Source organism: Schistocerca nitens, chromosome 8, assembly GCF_023898315.1.
Source record: "Schistocerca nitens isolate TAMUIC-IGC-003100 chromosome 8, iqSchNite1.1, whole genome shotgun sequence".
NCBI lineage: Eukaryota > Metazoa > Arthropoda > Insecta > Orthoptera > Acrididae > Schistocerca > Schistocerca nitens.
In genome coordinates, this window is record NC_064621.1 from 57,151,141 (window position 1) to 57,176,020 (window position 24,880).

Sequence of the window (24,880 nt, forward strand, 5' to 3'; positions counted from 1 at the left end):
GAGGGAACTGGACGGAGAAGAGTGTGTGTGTGTGTGTGTGTGTGCGTGTGTGTGTGTGTGTGTGTGTGTGTATAGACATTTGGTAGTCTGCCACGACGCTGAAATTCACCTTGCTACCCGCGACTCACGTAGTATATGATTTTCTATGCACGATGCGGTATATTCGTCTTGTATCCATTGGCTGGTGCATTTGTCGATCCACGCGACGTATTATGTTCTACAGATTTCGCATCGATATTCATGATATTCGAAGTTCTAACGAACTATACTGCCGTAGTGAACAAAGCCGCAACGTTGCACGTGACTGTAAATGTATTAACTAGTAGACACTAAGCGTTATGTTTTCTTATTACTCTTTACCAGACAATACACACTACGGAATATTCGTAACGAAATTAACCACGCCAGGACGAAGTTCGAACACAATTATATCTGCAGATGCCACATAGCCCAGCTCAGCTTATTAGGTGTCCTCTCTCCGTTCCTAGCAATCGTCGCGGAGGGCCTTATACGAATATCTGGGACGGGAAAACATACTTGACATAAAATCCGGAGAGTATGGCTTCACCATACTCTAAGTTCAGGGAGAAATTAATGTTTCACGTCACCTTGATGAAGGGGTGACGAGAGACTGATCTCGTATTGCGAATAAATGGGGCAGGAGACGGGTTGTGTTTACTCCAAGAGAACTGACCGGTCCTTTGTCTTTAGTTACTGTGGCAAAATACAGAAACTCTATATTTCACGAATCTAGGTCCACTCGGGTGCGATTTTAGCACAGTGGATTTGAAACGCAGTCAATTTCCTCCAATGCCTGTCATTTAGTTACTTATAAAATTTGAAATAAACAAACCTTACGATGAAGTCTACAGGACTTGGCGACCAGCCGCCTTGTGATCCTCTGCCACAGTGCGTCAGTCGGGCGTGGTATGGAGAGACAAGGGACCAACACGCCTGGCCGTTCTCCACTTTCCAGACCATGGAGCTTGTAAAGAAAAAAAAATTTCTGATAAAACAGCACTTATTTTAAGTTTGAGGTTTGTTATGATCGATCGCAAAGTGTTAATAACAAGTGTAGCTTGAGTGTGCTATCCGTGATTTCGGGTGAATGTATGCTTTGTGTATATTTTGTAAAGAAACGGATTATTTATTATAATATTGTATCGAAGGGAAGTATAGTCCGATAAATGTATTTCGCTTTGAAATAAAATTTGTAATAGCCACTCAAGTAAGCCACGGACGTACTACTCGTTTTCCTTTGGCGCTTTTTTTATCTGACATTGGCGTACAGGACTTGAGATCAGGATAAGACACTCGTTTATGGACAGTGCTAAGGCGCAGACAATGTTTGGAATGCACAGTTGAAGCATATACTTTTCTACGACGGAAAAAAGTAGTGGGTTTCTACTGAAACAGCTAGTGAGGACGTGGGTGAGCTGAAGATATCAGGGCCCAGGAATTTTTAATATGAAAAAAATCAAACCTAAATTTCACAACTTTTAATACAGTAAACTTCACAAGTGATAGCGAAGATCGGTTAACTGGAACCAAATTGACAAAGCTGTCTTGAAAATTTCAAATCAATAAGTATAATAGGACAGACGTTGATTTGAATTCGTGCACAATGCTGAACTTAACATTTGTAAAAGAATTTCATCGAAGCAGTTCGGAAACTAGTCCAGTCTTCGTCTTAGCCCGTGGGCACGACGGTTCAAATAGTTAGATCTATTTCGATAACAACTATAGCAAAAATTTACGCAGTAAAATAGTCTTAAGATGCAACTGACTAAGGCAGGAAAATATGGAGCACAAACAATCCTGAGACTAAATCAGTTAAAACCAGAGTGACGACCCAAGAAAAAAAGTGATTTAATTTTAATGTATCTCCTCTAATCAGTCTCTGACAAATCATAAACCTTTAACCCAATAGCTTGTAACATTTAAGTGTTAAAACCATTCTTTTTCTGGGGTAGAAACGTTAAATGCTTTACAAGGAAGACTAGTATAATTTTAATTGATCAGCTGACGCATAAAGGTTGGCATACACAAGGATTTCATTAATTTTTTCTTCTGTCAGTACCACAGCAGAGAGCGCAAGGGGCAGCATAAAGAGTAGTGACTGTGCAATACACTATAGACGTAAAAATTTTAAATTTTTATAATCATGCCTCGGGCATGGGTGGGTGTGATGTCCTTAGGTTAGTTAGGTTTAAGTAGTTCTAAGTTCTAGGGGACTTATGACCTAAGATGTTGAGTCCCATAGTGCTCAGAGCCATTTGAACCATTTTTTGCAGCCGAGTCACGTCTCCAACATGCTTAAATTTCCAAAATTAGTCTCAGTTATCGGCGACTAACATGCTTCAGATTGTAAATGGCCTCAAATTGCTGTACACACAGTATGGCACACCCTCCTCCGACCAGAGGTTGCTTCGCGCCGCTAGACATAGGCCGTATCACATAAATCATCAAATAATGCCGGGTACGTGGATCTAGACCGTCGTTAGAACGGATTATTCCTCTGAAGGTAGCAGTCTGCAGAACCTTACCATCACATCTGCCAGGATAAAAATCATCACAGCACAATTTGCAGACTTGCGATTTCACTGCCCTACCACTAAGCCCATGGTGACACGGAATTTGAGTCTTAAGTCACTAACTGAGGTGTCTGACTGACTGCCATTCGATTCCTGAAGAGGCCCCTTAACCGCCGGCAACACTGAATCATGACGTCTTCGTAGCGCTACAGCAACGTTGCTCGGGGGCGCTACAATGCATTTTGGTCCGCGATAACGTGCAGAGATGATGAAAATTGACCTGTCCCACTAGAGACAGTACCAAACCTGCTCAAATACGTTAACATTATAAGGTGGATGAGTAAAATATCTATAGTGGATGCAAGATTTTTTCGGACATAAATCGTCGTGAAGTAAATTTGCGAAAAATGACTCAGGTGGGCCGGCCGTATTGGCCGAGCGGTTCTAGGCGCTACAGTCCGGAGCCGCGTGACCGTTACGCTCGCAGGTTCGAATCCTGCCTCGGGCATGGATGTGTGTGATGTCCTTAGGTTAGTTAGGTTTAAGTAGTTCTAAGTGCAAGGGGACTGATGACCTCAGCAATTAAGTCCCATAGTGCTCAGAGCCATTTGAACCAGTTCTTGACATAGGTGGGAGTCATGGTTCTTCTCCTTTATGTTAACAGAAATGTGAACGCACTATGTAAAATATGTTGTCACCATAATATACGACTGCTATTCTGCTCCAAGGCTGGAAGATTCGATTTTACTCACATATTTGAAATAGTTTGGAGACTGTCGTATCATTGAGAACGTGTGGAATTTTGGTTTTGGAACAAAATAGTTTATAATATTTAGGTAGGTATTGGTATAAATACTATTACGTACTAAAATTTCTCATCCAGTTGGATTTTCATTTTAAAAGAAATAGATTCAGTAGAAAAGCTGGTAGAAGCAGGCCTCGGGGAAGATGAGCTTCGTTTACGGAACACGCGAAGCTATATTGACCCTATGACTTCTCATAGAAAATAGAATAAGGAAAGGCAAACCTACGTTTATAGCATTTGTAGACTTAGAGAAAGCCTGAGTGGACCACTCTTTCAAATACTGCAGGCGGCAGCAATAAAATACAGGGAGCAAAAGGCTATTTACAATTTGTACGGAAACCAGATGACAGTTATAAGAGTTGAGGGACATGAAAGGTAAGCAGTGGTTGAGAAGGGAGTAACACAGGGTTGTAGCCTATACCCGATGTTATTCAATCTGTTCATTGAACAAGCAGTAAAGGAAACAGAAGAAAAATTTTGAATAGGAATTACAGTCCAGGGAGTAGAAATAAAAGCTTTGAGGTTCGCCAATGACATTGTAACTGTGGTATCGATAGCTACGATGCGTCAACGTAGGTGCGCACTTCTAGGTTGGCACTACGACAAACACCGACGACAGCGCACTCTAGCTGGCGCAGGAGAGCTCTACGAGCTCCGCTCCAGATTCTGCCCATTTTATCAAGAGTAGACGGCCGGGGCACTTCGCTTCACCTTTGCTCTACATACGACGGGTCTAAGACTTCGCACCTCATTGCAGAGTTATGTAACCATGTATTAAATTGTTTTTTTTTTGCCTATAGTAAACATATGTAAGTTGAAACTCAGTACCGACGTGTATTAACTTTTCCTGCTCGTACTCACTTCCTACATTCGGCCAACCTTTCAGTCTTCAGGAGCAGACCCACGCGCCGCCTTCCGGGCGGGATACAAAAGTAATTCTGCCAGAGACAGCAAAGGACTTGGTAGAGCATTTGAACGGAACGGACAGTGTCTTGAAAGCAGGATATAAGATGAACATGAACAAAATCCAAACGAGGATAATGGAATGTAGTTGAATTAAATCAGATCATGCTGACGGAATTAGATTAGGAGACACTTAAAGTAGTAAATGAGTTTTGCTATTTGAGAAGTAAAATAGCTGATGATGGTCGAAGTAGGGAAGATATAAAATTTTGACTGGCAATAGGAAGAAAAGTATTTCTGAAGAAGAGAAATTTGTTAACATCGAGTACAGGTTTAAGTTCAAAATGGTTCAAATGGCTCTGAACACTATGGAACATCTGAGGTCATCAGTCCCCTAGAACTTAAAACTACTTAAACCTAACTAATCTAAGGACATCACACACATCCATGCCTGAGGCAGGATTTGAACCTGCGACTATAGTGGTCACGTGGTTCCAGACTGAGGCGCCTAGAACCGCTCGGCCACATCGGCCGGCCACAGGTTTAAGTGTCAGGGAGTCCTTTCTAAAAGTATTTGTATGGAATGTAGCCACGTATGGAAGTGAAAACATGGACGGTAAACAGTTTAGAAGAGAAGAGAATAGAAGCTTTTGAAATGAAGTGCTATGGAAGAATGCTGAAGATTAGCTGGGTAGATCACGTAATAATGAGGAGATACTGAATAGAATGGTGGAGAAGAGAAATTTGTGGCACAACCTGAGTAAAAGAAGAGATCTGTTGGTAGGACACATTCTGAGGCATCAAGGGATCACCAGTTTAGTACTGGAGGTTAGACGGGGTAGGGTGGGGGGTTAAATCGTTGAAGAAGACCAAGAGATGAATATAGTAAGCAGCGCCCTCATCCACCTACTGCTGTCCGTGGAGTGCATCCTTCATTGCATCAAATAGATGAAGGTCGGAAGGTGCGAAATCCGGGCTCTAGGGTGGATGAGGAACAATAGTCCAATAAATATTTGTGAGATCCTGTCGGGTGACCAGGCTTGTTTGAGGCCTTTTGGTGCAGTTCCGATCGACGCCTAAACGTGGTTACATTTTATAAGAATTGTTACTAGCCTTCATTTTCGAACAATTAGCATGTTCCAATTGCAAGTGGTTAGCAGAAACAGTTAAACTTTAAATTCGCGTTTTATTAACAGACGCGCATAGAAACTCGAAACTTAACAGTTAAAATGACAGGTGTAACAAAGCAGAATTTCCTTACTAAATCTTTGACTATATAAAATAGTGGTTGACGTTCGAGTTGCTGCTTGACATTCAGGCAGCTCCTAAGTTGTCGTCACTAGGCTGACTGGACCGCGTTCGCGTCCACCCATCAAGGAAAACTGCCTGGCAGTGCTGGGAACTGCTCTCACGTCCTCCGCATATAATCAGGTGCTCTCATCACTCAGATACGAGGTGCGGCTAGAAAAAAACCGGACTGATGCTGGAAAAAACATTTATTTACAATTATTTACAATTTCATGTTATCTCCTTCAATGTACTCTCCTCCTCGGTCTCTACACCGCTCCATACGAATTTTCCACTGTTCATAGCAATGCTGCAGATCATTTTCGGTAAGTCCATACATTACTTCCGTCACTTTTTCTTTTACTGCTTCAACAGTCTCAAATCTAGTTCCTTTCAAAGCTGACTTGACTTTAGGGAAAAGAAAAAAGTCACAGGGGGCCAAATCAGGTGAGTAGGGTGGATGATCTAAGATGGGAATGTTGTGTTTTGCCAAAATCGTCTTCTCTGACAACGCACTGTGAGCTGGGGCATTGTCTTGGTGAAGGATCCATGACTTTTTTCTCCACAAATCGTTCCGTTTTCTCCGTACTCGCTCACGTAGGGTAGCCAGGACGCTAATGTAGTAATGCTGATTCACTGTTTGTCCCTCTGGTACCCAATCAATGTGCACAATCCCTTTGATGTCAAAAAAAAAAACAATCATCATTGCCTTGAATTTCGATTTTGACATTCGTGCTTTTTTTTGTCGTGGAGAACCAGGAGTTTTCCAATGCATCGATTGGCGTTTAGTTTCGGGATCGTAAGTAAAAAACCACGATTCATCGCAAGTAATAACATTTTGTAAGAAGGTGGGATCACTTTCAATGTTTTCCAGGATGTCAGAACAAATCATTCTTCGGCGTTCCTTCTGTTCAATTGAGAGACACTTTGGAACCATTTTTGAACACACTTTGTTCATGTTGAAACTTTCATGAAGAATCTGCCTAACACTTTCCTTGTCAACTCCTGTTAACTCAGACACTGCTCTGATTGTTAAACGGCGATCTTGTCGAACAAGTTTACCGATTTTTTCAATGTTTGCATCAGTTTTTGCTGACAATGGTCTGCCAGTGCGAGTGTCATCACTGGTGTCTTCGCGGCCATCTTTAAATCGTTTAAACCACTCAAACACTTGTGTTCGCGATAAACAATCATCGCCGTACACTTGTTGTAACATTACAAACGTTTCACTTGCAGATTTTCCTAGTTTGAAACAAAATTTGATGTTAACACGCTGTTCTTTCTGTACACTCAACATTTTCCGACGCACAGACAAAACGTCAACTACTTAAAACAGACGCCACGGGCAGACTGAGTGCAGGAGGCAGATGAAACTCGAGCAGTAGGCGGAGCGAGAATCACGTGACAGGCCACGCGACTTTCAGCCTTATTGCATTCGTTTTATTGTTTCACCAGTACTAGTCCGGTTTTTTTCTAGCCACACCTCGTATGTAGCCGTACCAATTCCGTTATTTATATGCTGCTGCTGATTAGAATAAATGGTGTAGATTATTCACTTCGATCACACGGTAGTACTCTATCTTATACTGCCCACAGGAATTCATTACAATACGACGAATTGGCTCTCTCGCCATAAATAAGATATTTTTCCTCATTGCTTCTTCCTCGTGTTATTGAGCCTCTCGTAATTCCAGTGATAGTGTTATTATAACGGATCACAAAGAAGATAAAAGTCTCTTTCAAGAAACAAGGGAGATCAATTCCCTAAATTTAATAAAACTGACATGAGTTACTGATCAACTACACATACACACAGAAAATATTCTTTAACCAGTGACCTGTTGAATAATAAGCATTTTCAATGATTTTCACAATATCCGTGTCTATACAACGTCTGTATGTTACATTAAAATGTCGTTCAGACTTGCATGTGTGAAGGGCATTGTAATGCAACAGACAGACACTTTGTAAAAATAGAATGTTTGCTAGAATGTGAAAATCATTGGTCTCCATGAGATAAAACGGCCATAACAGAAAATTAAATAAAATAAATTGTTTCTTCCTGTGAGGGAATCACAAAGTTCGATCATAATGCATATGGATAATATAATACGTATTTCATACGGAAATTTTGGACCGGTTTCCGAGGGGACACGGAAAGCTGAAGCAGTTAAGGCAACCGCTCGTAATATGCTGGAAAACCAGGTTCGAGTTCCGGCCCGGTACAAATTTTACATCTACATCAACATCTACATTTATACTCCACAAGCCACCCATCCGTGTGTGGCGAAGGGCACTTTACGTGTCACTGTCATTACCTCCCTTTCCTGCTCCAGTAGCGTTTGGTTCATGGGAAGAACGACTGCCGGAAACCCTCCGTACGCGCTCGAATCTCTGTAATTTTACATTCGTGATCTTCGTGATCTCCTCGGGAGGTATAAGTAGGGGGAAGCAATATATTCGATACCTCAACCAGAAACGCACCCTCTCGAAACCTGGACAGCAAGCTACACCGCGATGCAGAGCGCCTCTCTTGCAGAGACTGGCACTTGAGTTTGCTAAACATCTCCGTAACGCTATCACGGTTACCAAATAACCCTGTGACGAAACGCGCCTCTCTTCTTTGGATCTTCTCTATCTCCTCTGTCAACCCGACCTGCTAAGGATCCCACACTGATGAGCTGTACTCAAGTACATGTCGAACGAGTATTTTGTAAGCCACCTCCTTTGTTGATGGACTACATTTTCTAAGGACTCTCCCAATGAATCTCAACCTGGCACCCGCCTTACCAACAATTAATTTTATATGATGAATCCACTTCAAATCGTTCCGCACGCCTAATCCCAGATATTTTACAGAAGTAATTGCTACCAGTGTTTGTTCCGCTATCATATAATCATACAATAAAGGATCCTTCTTTCTATGTATTCGCAACACATGACATTTGTTAAGGGTCAGTTGCCACTCCCTGCACCAAGTGCCTATCCGCTGCAGATCTTCCTGCATTTCGCTACAATTTTCTAATGCTGAAACTTTTCTGTATAATAAATAATACAATGTGCAGCTGACGTCAAAATGTGTTCGCAATTTGCGAATCCATTTCTTAATATGTAGTTTATCTCTTAGTTGCTGCACTTGATAATTCTCTCATACGAGTATTGAAGATGGATATGCACTTACTACTCTGTAACTGTTTTCTACAACTCACTCCTTCGATGGAGTGAATAGTGTCTGATGGATTGGGAACTAACTTTACCACGACATTATATATCTTCATCCATGTCAAAATCTTGCGCGATGCTACATCGCACTTCAAACGGGAAAATTATATCTGAATGTGCCCGCAGCTTGCTTTTGAATTTGTTTAATTTAGTTATGTAGAAAGTTATACGGGGGGGGGGCGGTATATTTTAGAAATACAGACGTATTGTCTACGACATTGAGCTGATGCAGACGGATGAAGACTGAAACGGTTACGCAGCGATGAAGACACGTGCACAAAGTAGGTCGTATCTTATGTAAAAAGAAAAATATCAATGGATGGCGATATGCACATATACAGATGGCGATAATAATGCATACACGTCACAAAAAGGCACTGCATTGGCGGAGCTGTCATATGTACTCATGTGATTCACATAAAAAGTTTTCCGAGGTTCTTGTGGCAGCACGGCGGCAATTGACAGACCTTGAACGCGTAATAGTAGTTGGAGCTAGACGCATTGGACATTACGTCACTGAAATCTTAAGAGAATTTAGTATTCCGAGATCCACAGTGTCAAGAGTGCGCCGAGAATATCAAATTTCAGGCATTACCCCTGACCACGGGCACCGCAGTGGCCAACAGCCTTCACTTATTGCCGGCCGGTGTGGCCGAGCGGTTCTAGGCGCTTCAGTCTGGAACCGCGCGACCGCTAAGGTCGCAGGTTCGAATCCTGCCTCGGGCATGGATGTGTGTGATGTCCTTAAGTTGGTTAGGTTTAAGTAGTTCTAAGTTCTAGGGGACTGATGACCTCATTTCTCTGCCTCGTGATGACTGGGCGTTGTGTGACGTCCTTAGGTTAGTTAGGTTTAAGTAGTTCTAAGTCCTAGGGGACTGATGACCATAGATGTTAAGTCCCATAGTGGTCAGAGCCATTTGAACCATTTTATGACCTCAGGTGTTAAGTCCCATAGTGCTCAGAGCCATTTGAACCTTCACTTATTAACACAGAGCAGCGGCGTTTGCTTAGGGTTGTCAGTGCTAACAGACAAGCAACACTGCGTGAAATAACCGCGGAAATCGACGTGGGATGTACCACGAGCGTATTGTGCGCGACATCTGGCGTTAATGGGCTATGGCAGCAGACGACCGGTGCGAGTACCTTCGCCAACAGCAGGACATTGTCTGCAGTATCTCTCCTGGGCTCGTGACCATATCGGTTGAATGTTAGACGACTTGAAAACATTGGGCTCGTCAGATGAGTCCCGATTTCAGTTGCTAAGAACTGACTTCCTGGCAGATTAAAACTGTGCGCTGGACCGAGACTCAAATGTCCCGAGTTCGAGTCTCGGTCCGGCACACAGTTTTAATCTGCCAGGAAGTTTCATGTCAGCGCACACACTGCTGCAAATTCTGATTCTGGTAGGAGCTGATGGTGGAGTTCGAGTGTGGTGCAGACCCAGCGTAGCCATGGACCCAGGTTGTCAAAAATGCTCTGCACAAGCTCATTGTGGCTCCATAATGGTGTTGGCTGTGTTTATTTGAAATGGACTAGATCCTCTGGTCCAACTCAACCGATCATTGGCTGGAAATTTTTATATTCGGCTATTTGGAGACCATTTGCAGCCACTCGTGGACTTCACGTCCACAAACAACTACGGAATTTTCATGGATAACAATGTGACGTTCACAAGGACACAATTGCACACTGTTGCTATGAAGAACTAGTGGACAGCTTGAGCTAACGATTTGACCAGCGAGACCGTCCTACATGAATCTCATCGATCATTTATGGGCCATAATCGAGAGGTCAGTTCGTGCACAACAGTCTGCGCTCTCAACACTTCCGCAATTGTGGACGGCTGCAGAGGCAGCACGGCTCGATGTTTCTGCAGGGAATGTCCAAGGACTTGTTGTCCATGCCACCTCAAGTTACTGGACTACGCTCAGCAAAAGGAGGTCCTACACGATATTAGGGCTATCTCACGACGTAGGCCACCTCAATGTATAAAAGCAATTTAGAAATACGTATTAAGGCGAAATTGTTACACAAGAAAACATAAATTATTACGAATACGTTTATACCTAAAGAGTAACTGGTTCTAGTTGGCCGGGAGTGAATGTATCTGCTTGCTTCGTTGACCATAGCGGTTTTTCTGAATCATCAATCTGATGCAGCTGTACACAACTTCCTCTCCTGTGCCAATCTCTTCATCTCAGAGAAACATTCGCACCCAACGTCATTATTTGTTAAATATAACCCAATCTATGTCTTTCCCTACAGGTTTTCTTCCTCCTCATCTCCATCTACTTAATCTATGACATGTCCTAGCGTTTTGCCCTTCTTTTAGTAAGTATTTTCCACCACAGATTTTGCGGAGGATGACGAAAATTATATCAGTCCACTTGATTTTCAGCATCCTGCCATAAAGTCTTGTCTCAGACCTTCGATTTTCTTATTTTCCCGTTTTCACACAGACTCTGACTGACTTCCACACGAGGATGTGCGTCAGACGTACACTGCCAGAAATGTGTTCCTCAAATCAAGGTCGTCTATCTTCAACACTAGTACACTTCTGTTCGTCTTGCAGTCTATCAGACGTAAAGAATAGTATGAACCATACCCTTGTTCATCAGTAGATGTTCACCATATGTTCAGCAATTATTATGCAATTTCAATTACTCTACCTTTCTTTATGGCTGCATTGGTGTTCTTTGACTGATACGCTCAAAGACAAAAAAACCATGCCTTAGAAAGAGTTATGCGAACTGTTACAAATTGATTTTCATACGGGTGTAGACGGAAAATGCAGAACTGTAAGGTTTGGTGGCCGATGGATGAGTTCGTGATGCTGCAGCGCGATTTCACCCTGCAGACAGCGAGGGTAATAAACAGGGACATGTCGATACCAAGGGACAAAGTGTTTACGGGTTTCATTCCGTGTCCTCAGCTGGACAGTAACTAGGCCCCTCTTGAACAATCCTGGACTTCAGCATTTCAGAGAAGACGTGTAATGGGGATGAAAGAAGCAGGGTGAGTAATCGGCGAATCTCTCGAGATTTGAATAGGAGCGGTGCCACTATTCGATGATGTTGTCAGGAAATGGAGAACCACGACGAACACAGCTTGAAGAAGGAAGTGGTCGACCTAGAGAGCCGACAGGACGGGAGGACTGAGCAACCGTAGAGAGGCACTCAGAGCCCTGGATTCATCACTATCGTCGATACGACGTGGAACTGGAGCTTCAGTGAGCACAAGGACAACTGACAGGAGGCTCACTGAAAGGAAGCTGAGCTTAGAGCGCCCCTTGCGCCGCCTACCACTGACTGACCTCTGTGCACCAACAAGATCTCTGCAGTGATGTAGGGCACATTTGGCCTGGAGTCTCATCGACTGCAGTAGAATCGTCTTCGGTGATTAGTTCCGCTTCGCACTGAGTGCCGATGACCAGTGAGCATGTGTCTCGTAACGACCGGGCAGTGGTGGGGTACAGACCTCAGTATCACACGCCATACAGCCCGACAATCAAGAGTGATAGTCTGGGGTGGTATTTCATTTGGTACCAGGGGGGTGCCATCCGTGTGGCACCCTTACAGCACAGCCGTACGTGCATGATATTCTACGTCCCGTTTTGGTACCCTTCATGGTAAGCCATCCTGGACTTACTGGGTGATCAAAAAGTCAGTATAAATTTGAAAACTGAACAAATCACGGAATAATGTAAATAGAGAGGTACAAATTGACACACATGCTTGGAATGACATGGGGTTTTATTAGAACCGAAAAAATACAAAAGGTCATAAAATGACCGACAGATGGTGCTTCATCTGATCAGAATAGCAATAATTAGCATAACAAAGTAAGACAAAGCAAAGATGATGTTCCTTACAGGAAATGCTCAATATGTCCACCATCATTCCTCAACAATAGCTGTAGTCGAGGAATAATGTTGTGAACAGCACTGTAAAGCATGTCGGGAGGTACGGTGAGGCATTGGCGTCGGATGTTGTCTTTCAGCATCGCTAGAGATGCCGGTCGATCACGATACAATTGCGACTTCAGGTAACCTCAAAGCCAATAATGGCACGGACTGAGGTCTGGGGACCTGGGAGGCCAAGCATGACGAAAGTGGCTGCTGAGCACACGATCATCACCAAACGACGCGCGCAAGAAATCTTTCACGCGTCTAGCAATATGGGGTGGAGCGCCATCCTGCATAAACATCGTACGTTCCAGCAGGTGTTTATCGGCCAGGCTGGGGATGATGCGATTCTGTAACATATCGGCGTACCTCTCACCCGTCACCGTAGCAGTTTTGCTGTCCAGCGCCATCTGTCGGACCTTTTGTGATTTTTTTTGTTCTAATAAAACCCCATGTCATTCCAAGCATGTGTGTCAATTTTTACCTATATTTACATTATTCCGTGTTTTATTAAGTTTTCTAATTTATACGGACTTTTTGATCACCCTGTACATTTCAGCACCCGCACACTGCCAGAATTTCTGATCCTTGTCTTCATGCTTGCCATACGTTACACACGTTTACAACATCTGAGCAAATCTGCTATTGCAGGACACTGCCGTGCTCCGGTCATCGTATGGAATATAACAACATGGAGATTCTCTCATACACTTCTAGATATGGGGAATAGTGTTATTAAGGAAGCAGTTGGAATTAAATTAGCCACTATCCTTATAAATATAGATGGAGGTTTTCGCTTAAATGCTGCTTGGAATCCTGCTGTCTCTTGACAAAAAAGAGAACGAGAGAGTTAATGCTATCTCACTCGTTGATTATTAATTTTCACTATCAATAACTCTTGACGATGGTCATCCCTGGTTGTGTGATGGCGCTGGTCCTTACGGTGTATGTGTGTGTGTGTGTGTGTGTGTGTGTGTGTGTGTGTGTGTGTGTGTTTAGTATCTTTCTGGAATTGCTTTTCAAACTGAGATTTTAAATTCCCTTATACTGTTCTTACTTGGTGCAGTTTCGCGTTGTTAATGTCAGGGTGTGCACCTGTCGAAATATGGGCAGTCTCGATGACGTCATCCTGCTTCATTCCGTTAAGTTTTTGAAGATTGTATACACCGGGAGAAAGTAGTTTCTGACTTTTTTTACTTCTACGTGGAAGGAATGCAAAGTTGTCTGCAGAGTGTGGAAAAACTCTGCTGCAGTAGAACAGGACTGTAGTGGGCTTTGTCGTTTTTCTTGACGTTCCCTGATCAAAAAACTGTTTCGACGTTTGCCATAGTTGTGCATCATATTAATTCTCCTGCCACCAATGTTGTTCAGATGGTTCAAATGGCTATGAGGACTATGGGACTTGACATCTATGGTCATCAGTCCCCTAGAACTTAGAACTACTTATACCTAACTAACCTAAGGACATCACACACATCCATGCCCGAGGCAGGATTCGAACCTGCGACCGTAGCAGTCGCGCGGCTCCGGACTGAGCGCCTAGAACCGCTCGACCACCGCGTCCGGCGCCAGTGTTGTCAAACAACGTTCTGGCCTAGCTCACGCTCATGTAAGCATCTTATTACACCCATCTACAGTTGGACCTTATTTCCAAGTAATTGTTCCTGCTTCATTTAATGATTGCATGAAAAATTCAAAAATTTCGGCTTTTTTTTGGGATTGGTTGAACGGTGCTTTATATTCACAGTCTGACTGAGATTTACATTCTGTAACTGCATGGCATATGGTGAAGTCTGAACGTTCCAGTGACTGACTGTCCAATACTGAATGTCGACGTTCTATGATGAGGCTCATCGCGAAAGCTTCTCATGGTGCAGCCATGTCCGTGCTATGGAAAGATTCAAAATTTTCATCGAGGTCCAAGTGTTAGTCAGTGACTGATTTTATTTACTCTGATGAACCGTCTGTTTTTAAATTGATGCTGCAGAGGTTAGAAGGGAGGCGTGTCGTGTGTTGGCTAGAGCTCACCCACCCGACAGTAATGTAACAGCAGCTGAGACGCATGATTTACGTTCACGTAGCGTTGACGGTGTTACGGTTAGTCCATCTGCGGACACGGTCAACGTCATAGTTGTCCTGGGCAAGCAGGATTGCATTCAAAAGGTGCAGCGTATCGCAGTATGGGTGATGACTCCGCGCAAGTGTTGAGAGAGAGACTGAAAAGAACGTTTCTTTTCGTGGGAGACAACCAAAAGCCTTAATTCTTATTTTGCTGTTTCCCATAGGCTTCCGAAGATCCACAAGTAAAGAGTCGCTCTTAGGATGACTGTGAGTAACGCGCACTGTGATGCTGCCTTGCTGCTCTGCAGAAGCCAGCCATCAGTATGAGCATTACTTTAAGAACTCGATGGATTCCTTACGTCGGTCAGAGCCAACAGGTTTGAAAGATTTTCTATTAAGTTTTGATGTGGTCTCTCTCTGCACTCGCGTTCCTCTTCTGATTCATTACGATTAATTGAGGATAGGTTTAGTATTGAATTAATGAACCTATTTCTTCATGTACTGACTTCCGCTTACTGTTTATTCAGTGACCAGAACTTCAAGCTGGCAGATGTAGTTGCGATGCGAAGCCTGTTGTCGCCTATTATTGCCAATTTGTTCATGGAAGACTTCGAAGAAGGTGCCTTGGTTCAAATGGCTCTGAGCACTATGGGACTCAACTGCTGTGGTCATAAGTCCCCTAGAACATAGAACTACTTAAACCTAACTAACCTAAGGACAGCACACAACACCCAGCCATCACGAGGCAGAGAAAATCCCTGACCCCGCCGGGAATCGAACCCGGGAACCCGGGCGTGGGAAGCGAGAACGCTACCGCACGACCACGAGATGCGGGCAAGAAGGTGCCTTGGTGGCTTTGATACCTGCGCCTTTCTTTCAGGTATTTAGACAATAATTTTGTTGTCTGTCCACATGACATTTAGAATTTGAACGATTCTTCAGAACACCTAAAGGATAGCTGCCTGCCCTTCCTTGATGTACGATCAGGAGCAAAGTTGATGGTACGTTGGGACGTGGCGTTTATAGAAAGCCTACTCACACGGACTTGCATCTACAGCCTGATAGTTGTCACCATCTGGCTCAGCGTGAAGGGGTACTTCGTACCTTGGTTCAGAGGGCTCAGTCATCTCAGACCGTGAGAGTTCGTCAGCTGAGTTAGTTCATCTTCAGGTCAACTTTTGTGAAAGAAAATGGTTAAAATGGCTCTGAGCACTGTGGGAATTAACATCTGAGGTCATCAGACCCTTGAAGTTAGAACCACTTAAAGCTAACTAACCTAATGACAACACACACATCCATGCCCGAGGCAGGGTTCGAACCTGTGACCGTAGCGGTCGCGCGGTTCCAGACTGTAGCGCCTAGAACCGCTCGGGCACACCGGACGGCGTGGAAGGAAAATCAGACGTGTGTTGCGCTGTTGACTAATCTTGTGCAGGAAGCATTTCCGGCAGTATTGATCGTAGTTTGCGGATATGTGATGTGTCTTTTTTTCTATCACCATCCAAGATAGGGTGCTTTTACATTCCATAAAGGGCGATGATAGTTTGCGTAAGGCGGGTGTCTATCGCATTCCTTGCATTTGTGGGATGTCGTATATCTGTCCGACTATCGGGACGGCAGAGGACTCGTGTCCTGAACATAAGTATTACCACACGCTTACAACTGCCTAGCAAGTTTGCTGTTGTAGGACATTGTCTTGGCACCGATCATCATTTAGAATACAACTAAAAGGAGATTCTGTCATGCTCTTTCAGCTGGTGGGATATTGTTAATAAACAAGCAGCTGAAATGAAATTAGCAAGTAGTCTTATAAAAATAGATGGAGGGTTTTCTTAAATGCAGCGTGAAATCGAGCTTTCTTGTTTGTGAAAAACCAAAGGGACAGGGTTAACGCTGCCTTGGTTATTTTTCACCATCGATGTCTTCTGACATCGGTCATGTTTGGTTCCGCGTTCGCGCTAGTATTTACAGTGTGTGCGTGTGTGTCATCTTTGTGGAACAAGTCTGCAGGAGGAGGTTGTAAATTCCTTTGCACAGCGCTAACGTGCTGCCTTGAAAACTACAGATTGTACACCTGTGTAAATATTGCCGATTACCGACGATGCTATTCGGCTACATTACCGTAACATATAAAGTTACTTCTCGTTTAGCGCAATGTCTTACCAAATAACCGTGGTCATTATATTGAGTACACCGGCTCGCTACTAAATAGTCTGTCACAGAAACCGAACAAAATGCAAGATAAACTTTTCGTCGCTTCATGACGGCTGTACTAGCCTCACGGATCGCTTCAGTACCTTGATTGATCTCTTCTCTTCCCACTGACCCTGTCTTGAATCGTACTGTAAGACTACTTTCGAAGCTATCCTTGGTCATTTCATCTCCAAGGTTCTGCATGTATACTGTCTTTTGGCGTCTTTACAACTATTTGCCTTGGGATGTCGGTCAGTATCTCTGAGAATGTTCACACTCATCGGTGTCGCCTACAGCTTCTCGTAGCAGTTTCCAGGATGACTACATTATTGACCCTCTTTATAAGGATCTTCTCTTTGGTGTGGCTTTTTCCTGTTATTTTATTCTTGACGTTATGAACAGAGTATCAGCAGTGCTGAAATTTTAGCATCAGGAACTGTTTTCTGTTTTGGCTGCATCTGTACTAGGTGGCAGCGTTACCACTGCACTTGTTTATGTTTTCTTTGAGTGTTGTTAATTTTCTCTGTAACTGTCGTCTTCTTTTTGTACTTGTTCGGACGTGTCACATAATAACGCCCGCTCTGTCGCCCATTGCGATATTCTCTCCTGTATTTCCAACCCTAATTTACTTACCCTTGCTCGTGTCACCTTTTGCCCTGAAAAATCATTCTCAGTACGTGCAATAAAGTCTTGCGTAGCACTGCTGTATATTCACCGCCACTCTGATTGCTGCTGTTTTCCCTCTCGTATTATCATTTGAATCAGCCGTATGCTCCCCGGGTAGCCATGCTGACTACATCTGTTCGCCCAGGTTGGCAGCCCTGCAGCCAGGCGACTAGCGCGAGTTTTGGTGTTCTCGTAAAGATAAGTCATTTTAGATTATGAAACATATAGATTAGTACTGATTACGTGGTAAATACGTGTATTAGTGTGCCGTTTAAGTGTACCATTAAAGGTTTATTTTTCTTTACGTAATATAGCAGAAAACGCGAAAAGACCGTACAGTCGTATTTTCTGTTTACGTTCTGCTGCAGCAAATCTATAGAATTTCGTTTAGTTGTTCCTTGCTCTCTCCAGCAATTTAACTTAGCTTACCTCCTCATTATTTAACTAGCATTTCCGGAAAGTAGCGTAAAGTTTAAGTTGTTGTTTCAGAAACTTTGCGCGTTTGTTTTTGTTTGCACACAGTTGCGTATAGGCCAAATTTGTGTAACCATATTTTCGTGTTTATCTGTAATTTAACTGACTTATTCTTAATAAACTGTTACGTTTATCATGAGTGAAAAGTGCTTGACTTGCCGTAGAATTGTTAGGTCGGGGCTTTGGTGTGATGGGTGCTGTAGTTTCTTCCATGTGGGTGACTGTAGTGGCGTGGGAATAGGGGAAGTAAATGAGACTCATCAGTGGTTTTGTAGGATTTGTAGTAGAGATAGGAAGATACTAGAACAGGAGGGGAAAATTGCCGCCCTTCAGGCTGAGTTAGACAAGTCCAGGGGAGATCTTGACAGGTTAAGGAGGGAGAAGGGTAAAGAGAGTTGGGAAGTGGCAACAAGCAACAGGAGGAACAGGCCTAGAACTTTGTCTGACACCTTTGTGGTGAATATGGAAAATAGGTTTGACCTGTTGCTTCAGTTAGAAGCTGGTGAGCCTCAAGCAGCTGCAGGTGTAGACAGGGCACAACAAACTTTCAGCAGCAAATTGAAAAGTAAGAATGTAGGGAAATCAGTAAAGAGAAAGAAAGTGTTGTTGTTAGGTAGTTCCCATGGAAGAGGTGTTGGCCAACTTTTGCAGGATGAACCAGGATCAGAATACCAGGTCATCAATTTTTTTAAACCTAGTGCCGGTCTGGAGCAGGTGACAGCGGATTTAGGATCACTTTGCAAAGATTTCACTAAGGAAGACACCGTGGTTATAGTGGGTGGGGCAGGTAACAGTATTGACAGAGATCCTGGGTACAGTATAGAGTGTGACCTGGCAAAGATTGCATCAGCATCGAAGCATACTAGTGTTGAGTTTGTATCTGTTCTTGGGCGCCATGACCGACCTCATTTGAACTCTTCTGTCAAGAGAGTTAATTTGGAGCTGGAACGGCTGCTCATGTCGGGTGTGGGGTCACACATTGGTGTGGTACATGTTGATTCTCTCAGTAGGCGGGATTATACTAGGCATGGCCTTCACCTCAACAGGAAGGGGAAGGGTAAATTGGCTGGGGAAATAGCAGGAAAGTTAAAGGGGGGAGGCACTGTCATGAGTGGTAAAATACCAGTGGTACTAGGATTCAGAAAAGACCATTTTTTAGGGTAGGGAAGACAGAAAGAATGCAAATTTTAAGAGAGGTTACAACTGAGACAAACCTTCAGTTTGAGAAAGAAATCAAAAAACATGATTCCAGCTTATTACATCAGCATAAACAGCCATTGGTTAAGAATTTTCAACTGTCGGCAGATATTTTAACTCCACCCAATTTTAACTCAGTCAATGTGAATATCAGCTATCTTTATTGGATCAAAATATTCGAAGACTCAGAAATAAAATTAATGAATTAACTATTTGCATAGATGAATTAGAGTCTTCAAACCCAGCTGACATAATCTGCCTCTCTGAACATCATGTGACCACTGGTATAGAATTTTTAAGTGTTACAGGGTTTAGGTTAGCATTCACTTTTGTAGATTAAAATGGAGAAAGGAGGAGTTGCCACATTCATCAGGAACTGTCATAAATTTAAGAACATAGACATTCATAAATTTTGCCTAGAACAGCAAATGGGAGCATGTGCAACAGAATTAGAATTTCACAAAAAATCCTTCATAATATTAAGTGTATATCGAGCACCTGCAGGTAATTAATCTGTTTGTAAACCACCTTGAAGCTGTACTGGCCCATTTAACAACCAAAAACAAAGAAATAGTGGTTGCTGGTGATTTCAATGTAGATTTCCTTAAAGACTCCCAATAAGAACTTATTGAGTTAGTAACACTATCATTCAACTTAATTCCCACTGTAAAGTTCCCCACTAGGATAGCCACTTGCTCACAAACAGCCATTGATAATATCTTTATAGAAAAGTCCAATGAACAAAATTATATTACAATTATGGCCTCTCAGACCATGACATGCAGTTCCTTCTGTTAAATGCTAATACTGAACAGGATATAAAATCTGTTAAATCTGAGCTCAAGAGGGTAATCAGTAAGCCAAAAATTGATTATTTTAGGACACTCCTCAGAGACATTCACTGGACTGATGTTTACAGTGCTCATGGCATGAATGAAAAATATAACATTTTTGCTAATAAAGTGCTTACTTTATTAGAACACTGCTTTCCCCCAAAACTTACCAACGTTAGATCAAAGTCTACAAAGAAGCCATGGATTACTCGAGGAATAGGGGTATCTTGTAAAACAAAAAGAAAACTGTATCTGTCAATCCGAAACATTTCCAATGTTGATGCTATAGCACATTATAAGAAATACTGCAAAATATTAAAGACTGTAATACGGATGTCAAAGCAAATATATTACGAGGAAAAGATAGTCATATCAGATAACAAAATAAAGACAATATCGGATATAGTGAAGGAGGAGACTGGTAGAACCAGACATGAAGAGGAACAAATAGCATTAGGAGTAAATGATACATTGTTGACAGATGTGTATAGTGTTGCAGAACTTTTTAACAAACATTTTATAACTGTTACTGAAAAGATGGGGTTGTCAGGTTCGGTAGATGCTGCTATGGATTACCTCAGACCAGAAATTTCAAGTAACTTCCATAATATGAATTTGACCCTCACTACCCCAACAGAAATAATGTCCATCATAAAATCCTTAAAATCAGAAACATTTAGTGGGTATGATGAAATATCAACAAAGTTAATTGAAGAATGTGATTCTGAGCCAAGTAACATATTAAGGTACCTGTGTAACCAGTCGTTTATCAGTGGAATACTTCCTGAATGGCTGAAATATGCTGAAATATGCTGAAGTTAAGCCACTGTTTAAGAAGGGAGATAAAGAAATAGCATCAAATTTCCGTCCAATTTCACTGTTGCCAGCATTCTCAAAAATTTTTGAAAAAGTAATGTACAGTCGTTTTTATAATCATCTTATCTCAAATAACATACTGTCAAAGTCACAGTTTGGATTTCTAAAAGGTTCTGATATTGAGAAGGCTATCTACACTTACAGTGAAAATGTGCTTAATTCATTAGACAAAAAATTGCAGGCAACTGGTATATTTTGCGATTTGTCAAAGGCATTTGACTGTGTAAATCACAATATCCTTTTAAGTAAACTAGAATGTTATAGTGTAATAGGAAATGCGGCAAAATGGTTCAAATCTTAAATCTCTGGCAGGAAACAAAGGGTATTACTAGGAAAGAGACATGTATCAAGCTATCAGGCATCATCCAACTGGGAACTAATTACATGTGGGGTCCCACAAGGTTCCACTTTGGGGCCCTTACTTTTTCTTGTGTATATCAATGACCTTTCATCAGTAACATTACCAGATGCCAAGTTTGTTTTGTTTGCCGATGATACAAACATTGCAATAAATAGCAAATCAAGTGTAGTCTTAGAAAGATCAGCCAATAAAATATTTGTGGACATCAATCACTGGTTCCTAGCAAATTCTTTGTCAATAAACTTTGAAAAAACACACTACATGCAGTTCAGAACTTGTAAGGGGTGTCCTAAGAGTATATGTCTAACATACGATGACAAGAAGAAGTGGACAGTGTTAAATTCTTGGGATTACAGCTTGATAATAAATTCAACTGTGAGGAGCACACCACAGAACTGCTGAAGCGTCTTAACAAATCTCTGTTTGCAATGCGAATTTTGTCAGACATAGGGGATATAAAAATGAAAAAGCTGGCATACTATGCTTACTTTCATTCCATAATGTCATATGGGATTATTTTTTGGGGTAATTCATCAAGCCAAGCTAAAGTTTTCCGGGCACAAAAACGTGCAGTAAGAGTTATATGTGGTGTGAACTCAAGAACATCCTGCAGAAGTCTGTTTAGGGAACTAGGGATACTAACTACTGCTTCCCAATATATTTATTCCTTAATGAAATTTGTCATTAAAAATATATCACTTTTTCAAACCAACAGCTCAATTCATGGAATCAATACTAGAAATAAGAATAATCTTCACAATGATTTAAAGTCACTTAGTCTTGTACAAGAAGGTGTGCATTATTCAGGAACACACATTTTCAATAACTTGCCAGCAGCCATAAAAAGCTTAACAACCAATGAAATTCAGTTTAAGAGAAGCCTAAAGGATTTGTTGGTGGCCAACTCTTTCTACTCCACTGATGAATTTCTTAGTACAACCAACTGATTTGTATATAAGTACAACATAACTTCTGCACAATTTCAGTGCAGTAATGTGTTCATTGTAAATAAGTATTACAGTAGTTGTATTACATGTTTATTACCTAATAAATAAAAAACCTTTTTATTTTAAATTCAGTGCATTAGTATTTGTAAAATGACTCATAGTGTTCATTAAAAAATGACGATCATTCCACTTGGGACGTGTGGAATGGTACATTAGCTTATTTGTTTTTAAAAAATGACGATCATTCCACTTGGGACGTGTGGAATGGTACATTAGCTTATTTGTTTTAGTTGTAAATATTTGTCATGTATTGTTGTTTTTCTGACATGTTCCACATCCTGGAGGACCTCCTCACTACGGATCAATTGGAATGAAAGTAAATCTAATCTAATCTGATGTAGAAAACGCTGCAGTGCACCGCCTGTTCACGGGCGCCGTTGACTCTGTCGCTTTCAGCCGAGTCGCCAGAAGCAGTGCAGGGCGTGGCTCGCCTCGAGCCGGCGTGCGAGCGCCTGATGGGCAGCGGTGCCGTACACGCGCCTTTCCGTAGCTGGTGTAGGGCTGACGTGCGCTCTGCACCGGTGGGACAGCCACGATCCCGCCGCGCTGCTGAAGGATCGACCGCATTTCAAAATTTAAATACTCGCCCTGCCTTATACAGGGTGTTACAAAAAGGTACGGCCAAACTTTCAGGAAACATTCCTCACACACAAATAAAGAAAAGATGTTATGTGGACATGTGGCCGGAAACGCTTACTTTCTGTAGTGTTGGCAGAAGAGCCAACACCGTGTTGCTAGAGGAGGCCGAAATGCACGCGTTTAATTACACGCAGACTGGCGTGAGGTCTGGAACAATTAAAGGAGTTGAGTCTAACAAGAAAAGAACGTACATCGCTCTTGACGGTACATGCTTCACATAATGCTAGGTCGTAGCAAATGACGTAGCTGAAGGCTATGCTAACTATCGTCTCGGCAAATGAGAGCGTAATTTGTCAGTGAACCACTGCTATGAACGTCGGCTGTACGACTGGGGCGAGTGCTAGTAAGTCTCTCTAGACCTGCCGTGTGATGGCGCTCGGTCTGCAATCACTGACAGTTGCGACACGCGGGTCCGACGTATACTGACGGACCGCGGCCGATTTAAAGGCTACCACCTAGCAAGTGTGGTGTCTGGCGGTGACACCACACTTTCCATGTTATTTTATTAATTCTCTTCAAATCACATTAATCATGAAATGGAAACACACAGCAACAGAACGTACCAGCGTCACTTCAAACACTTTGTTACAGGAAATGTTCAAAATGCCCTCCGTTAGCGAGAATACATGCATCGACCCTCCGTCGCATGGAATTGCTGATGCGCTGATGCAGCACTGGAGAATGGCGTATTGTATCACAGCCGTCCACAATACGAGTACGAAGAGTCTCTATATTTGGTACCGGGGATGCGTTGACAAGAGCTTTCAAATGCCCCCATAAATGAAAATCAAGAGGGTTGATGTCAGGAGAGCGTGGAGGCCATGGAATTGGTCCGCCTCTACCAATCCATCGGTCACCGAATCTGTTGTTGAGAAGCGTACGAACACTTCGACTGAAATGTGCAGGAGCTCCATCGTGCATGAACCACATGTTGGGTCGTACAGGCACATGTTCTAGCAGCACAGGTAGAGTATCCCGTATGAAATCATGATAACGTGCTCCATTGAGCGTAGGTGGAAGAACATGGGGCTCAATCAAGACATCACCAAAAATGCCTACCCAAACGTTCACAGAAAATCTGTGTTAATGACGTGATTGCACAATTGCATGCGGATTCTCGTCAGCCCACAAATTTACAATTTGATCACGTTGGAATGAAGCCTTATCCGTAAAGAGAACATTTGGACTGACATGAGGATTGACACATTGTTGGATGAACCATTCGCAGAAGTGTACCCGTGGAGGCCAATCAGCTGCTGATAGTGGCTGACACGCTGTACATGGTACGGAAACAACTGATTCTCCCGTAGCACTCTCCATACAGTGACGTGGTCGACGTTACCTTGTACAGCAGCAACTTCTCTGACGCTGACGTCAACTGCACGAAGAATTGCCTCGCCAGTCGCCTCCACAGTCGCGACTCACAGGCTGGAATTTTCCGTGCTCCCTAAGGTGCCGATCAATTGCTTCGAACGTCTTCCTGTCCGGACACCTTCGTTCTGGAAATCTGTCTCGATATAAACGTACCGCGCCACGGCTATTGCCCCGTGGTAATCCATGTATCAAATGGGCATCTCCCAATTCCCCATTGGTAAACATTGCACTGACTGCAAAACCAAGTTCGTAGTGAACACTAACCTGTTGATGCTACGTACTGATGTGCTTGATGCTAGTACTGTAGAGCAATGAGTCGCATGCCAACACAAGCACCGAAGTCAACATTACCTTTCTTCAATTGGGCCAACTGGCGGTGAATCGAGGAAGAACAGTACCTACTGACGAAACTAAAATGAGATCTAACATGGAAATTAAGCGTTTCCGGACACATGTCCACGTAACATCTTTTCTTTATTTGTGTGTGAGGAATGTTTCCTGAAAGTTTGGCCGTGCCATTTGTAACACCCTGTATACATTCAAA